Source organism: Armigeres subalbatus, chromosome 2, assembly GCF_024139115.2.
Source record: "Armigeres subalbatus isolate Guangzhou_Male chromosome 2, GZ_Asu_2, whole genome shotgun sequence".
NCBI classification, from domain to species: Eukaryota; Metazoa; Arthropoda; class Insecta; order Diptera; family Culicidae; genus Armigeres; species Armigeres subalbatus.
The window spans coordinates 388252033-388257053 of NC_085140.1; positions in this window are offsets into that span (position 1 = coordinate 388252033).

Genomic DNA, 5021 nt, shown 5'->3' on the forward strand with positions numbered 1-5021 from the left:
AAACCGATTCTGCCTCTCTGTCTCCACAAAGAATACTGGAAGGCAATTGCGGCATAGCATTAAGATGGGGCACGTGCTTTACCAAGAGGAGGAAAATATGTAAAAATTGTAGACAATTAGGGAGTACTCATAAATCGGCAAATGTGATCGTTGAAGCGTCTTATTTTTTGTATTGCCGTTACATTACTTCCGAGAACAGCAAAGCTTAGTGTTCATTAAGAGCATTCCAGTATTTATTTTAAATTAAATATACTACTAACTAAATACTTATACAACGTACCAAACCAAACAATACAAAATTCCAAGAGAAGAAAACATCGAATTTGAAAAGCTGTCGTGATCAATGGATACGAAAAGAACTTTGTAGGAACGATCGTCAGAGGCGCAAAAGTAAAAAAACACCCACGACGAAGTTGAAATCTGTTTAGAGGAGCATACAATTGCAGTGAAAAACATGCAAAATGAATGCATCTAGCGTGACTGGTCAATGTGGTCACAACTGTGGAAGACTAGGTATAAAACTATCGAAAACGGTTAGAAGGAACTTCGAAAAAGAACTCGCGAACTTCTTATCCGCAATTATCTTTGTTTTGTGTCTCATCTAGTGACTGGTCTCATCTACATGAATTAAAAATATATCAAACTTACTGAAGTTTGGTTTGATCGTAGATATTGGTTAACCTAAGTGAAAGCTATTTTCTGTTTTTGGTTTTTGTCATCTAGCAAAACTCCCACCGCACAACAACTGCATAATAGGAATAATGTATAATGGTATGCTGGTAGACGAAGCTTTGCCTCAGGAAACGATAGAAAGCACTGGATTATGCCTGATCCAGACAACCAGCATTATTTCCTTCGTTTTCGACATGGAACCCATTCTATAACAATATTTTGTCGGTTTTCGAGGTGCATTACAATGTCTGAACTGCTTCTCCCTGGCTGTGCTGCTCTAAGTGACCACCGGCACCGATCAAAACATTTTACAGGAAAATATGAAACTGTAATTTGAATAATAAACGGTCATAATAAAATTATATTCAACAACGACACCAGAAATGCAGGCGTAATAAAATATGAACGAAAATAGGAAATTAGGTTCCCTCCTGCCACTTCCGGTGAGGGTGTCATGATTTGCGTTTGCCATTCTGCTGGGCGGTAATAAACCGGCATCAATGCAGGGCCCGCTGCTATCGAGCATGTGTTCAAGTAGGCCTGCACAGGCTGGCATGAGCACCCGTCTCTCGGATGCACGAACCGCAAACGAGTAAACATGATGCTGGAAAAAATCGAAAGAATTTTATTGGGAAACATTTACCGAAATTAGAAAAGTGTTAACTAGGGAAATGTATCGGCGCATTGGTTCCATTTTCTTGTTTGTTCGCATAAACAACATCACCAAGAATGGTATCCCGATCGTAGTAGTCAATCTGTAAAATCACGGCCTACTATTGTGATTGATTGTTTTTGTTTCTATTATACACCCAAACAGCAATTGAATCATTTGTTTGAGAAACTGCATAAGTCCATTTAGCACTATTTCGAGAAACCACAAAAAACTGTTTTTGAACAAATTGGCACCGAACCTTTCGATTTATTCGATACAGATCAATAGTTTTTGGCAAAACTAAGCACCCTGGGGCACCCGGTGCAAAAACTGTAAGCAGTACTCCATAATTGCTCTTCAAAGTGCATGGACATATGTAGTTTCTCAAACAAACGAAAAAAAATTCATACACTCCTGAACAAAAAATTTTTTTTCGCATTTTTTGCCAGAATACGTATTTTTGAAATATATAAAAATCTCATTTTGGCCAAAAATTTTACATATGCAGTTTCTCAAACAAACGGTTCAATTATTATATTCAGCCTGCCGATGTTAGTTTTTCTTTAATTCTGTATGGAACCTAACAAAAGGTGCATACAATAGATGCACCAGTTGTGGCTATAGCACCAGTTGTCGCACTAGTGCTTTATATGCGAAACGGCCAATCAAATCACCCCAAAACAAGTTCAGATCGATAAAGCATATTCATATGATACGATAACACCTTTGATCTCCTCCAAAACAAGCAAAGCATAATTGTAAAAATTGATTTTGTCTAATTTTTGACGTCCTTTGCACCAGTTGTCGCACTAGTGGTCCCTCTTTGGCAAATACCATAAGAAAACAATGAGGTTTGCCAAATAAGGAACCAAAATTACGAATAGTGCCACAACTGGTGCATGCGTTCCTGTTATGGATTAATCAATTTTGAGGATTATAACAAATTTTATTGTAGTTTTCACATCTGTTCTAAGGAGCAGGAAGTAGGTAAAACCTTTCGCTTGATATATAAAATTATTATATAAAATATTTTTTAAATACTTGTTCTTATGTATGGCGACAATTGGTACACCCACCCCATGTGAAATTTCTAGAATCTTAAATGCCAAAAATGAAGGGCTAGGTGGTGGTGTAAGGAAAAGTTTTTTACGATATTTAAGTGCTTCTTCTTTTCACTTTTTGCGTGATATCAGAAGAATAACCGAGGGATATCAAGTTTTTTATCATTCTTCTTTTTTAGACCCCTTTTCCATTGAGCATTAGGGAGTCAAAAACCTTGCCAAAACAAGGCCGGAAACATTGCAATGCACATACGTACTTCATTTAAAAATGTAAGATCAGTTTGGGTTAGTAATCGAAGTAAAAGACCAGCAGAAACCATATAATTTATTTCTTTTAATCCTTTGGCAAAATACACGTTTTCAGCAATAGTAATTAGACATTTCATCATATTGCTAACACAGTTGACATAGCTGCTGTGCTATCAATAACTGGCACGAAATTAACTTTGTGAGAATGTTTACAAAAATCTTTTATTTTTCATCTCCCGCACTTATGGGACATTCGAATAAATAATAATGCTACTTGTGGCCCGCTCATCAAGAATTGAGGCTTTCAAATGCGTTCTAGAGTGTACATAAGCCCCAAAGATCAGAAACAAATAAGAAGCCAAAAAGGCAAGGCCGTAAGCTGCTCTGTGTCTGTACCCTTTACCGAAAAGGGCGTCAACAAACATCCATAAATCCTTCATCCCTCGATTCACATCGAATGGAATCACCAAAGCGTTGAACGTTAGTTTGAATCTGGCATGGAGAAAGCTTCGTTGCGTCAGCTTCTGTTTCGGAGCACATGGCCATGCTGTGCGTGTTCCATACACCTATTCTCAACTGTGCACTTCACTCACTACGTAAGAATTGCCATCGGGATCAACAAAGCCATGTCGTTTCCATGTGCATTACCTGTACCCCTATACATAGGCAAATGTACAATGTTCAAAAAATTGACAGCACGTGGCACGTGAAATTGGTCATGAGAAACATGTGCGGATTTAAATGCAAGAAATGGGTTTGTCATTTTTGCTTTCCTTGTTACCTCCAAAACCAATTGTTCGTCTTACTCCTACAACAAAGGTGAACCGAAAGGGTATGCTCTCATTCCATAAATTAATTTTCCACATGAACAAAAAAAGTGCAGTTTTGTATACAATTCGATATACAATTCAATGTAACGGCGTTGTAAATCTTGTGATCAACATTTTTGCGATGCATGATGTGTAATATATCTTCGTTCTTTAAAATACACAAACAAGAACAATTACCTAGGCATTATATGTTCCGGTAATACCAATGAAATAAACCTTCATTAGCCAAGAGGTAAGATGGGCGGCTGTAAAACAGGACCACGTTGGATAGCCGCTCGAAACTTCGTACTGCACAGGATACTTATACCTTAACTTTAATGAACATAATTTATTAATAATTTAATTGATTTATCATTTTTCAATTTAATTGAATTCGATATAGATAGGGAAACTGCTCCTTGAATTCATACCATGTACCCAAATCAATACCATTCGAAAACAAAGAATCGGTGCGCAAATTGTTTTGTTTCTCATTTTTGTGATTTTTTTCAGCAGTGAGCACGCCGGATAACAACAAAACACGACACAAATTGAGCCTAAATTGCCTGTTTTGCGAATGTTATTGATATAGGAGCATGTTATTAATAATGGAACAGATACCCTATATACAAAAACTGAATTGCGTATTGTAATTTAGTTTTATTTTTTGTTGAGTCCAAAGTAAAAATACCTATAGAATTTGAGCTAAATAGTGCAAAAAGAAAAAGAGTTTTACACCTTGCTTTCTTTTATTTTTCTGTTCGAACCCAGCCACCTTCAGCATGTTGGCTTTGTAGCCGTGCATGTTATCATTTCATGAGAGATTCAATTAAAAAAATTCAAGAGACTTTATCGCGAACAACCACTTCATCGCCTGCAGATCAATAAATTGTGATGTTCTAAGCGGAGGTTGATTGTTTTTTCTTCCTCGTTGTAAGTCAAGATTGTTCTCCTTCGTCATAAAACTTCTCCGTGTCATGGCACGCTTCAAGCTCTGCTCCTCCCACTGTGGCACCAATCCAACCGAGACAACCTCGGGGTGGTTTGCCCGGTTCGACATTTCATCGCAGTGAAAGAGCTAAATTTTTCAATTGTTTTTCTTTTTCGAAGTTTGGTTTACCCACGTGCTTCTTTGCATTCGCTCTCAACCAATCATGGGGAAGATGGTGTAAACATATCCTAGATGATTTTTTCTTCATTGGGGCATCTGCTCTCTTTTTTCATTTGGGTTTGAATACAGAAATACCTTAAACGCTAAAAAAATCTTTGGGTGATTATTTTAATGTTCGTGGGTATTCAACATATCCATAAAATGTTCAACCTCGTAAACAAATAAAACTTTACTTAGTACTTTACCGTGTTCAAATTCTATGTTTGATTCCATATGGCACCAGCAGCGTTTTGTAATCAAGACGTTCGCGCATTGTTTGATATTATGAGTGCATGCTTTCGGTGTACCATATTTTAAATATTTTCCTATTTCTTATACTTCAAGGAAAATTGGGCCGACTCTGACAATATTTTCCAATCGATTATGTATAGTATAGGCCAATGATTCAGCATGTCATCATAAAAAAG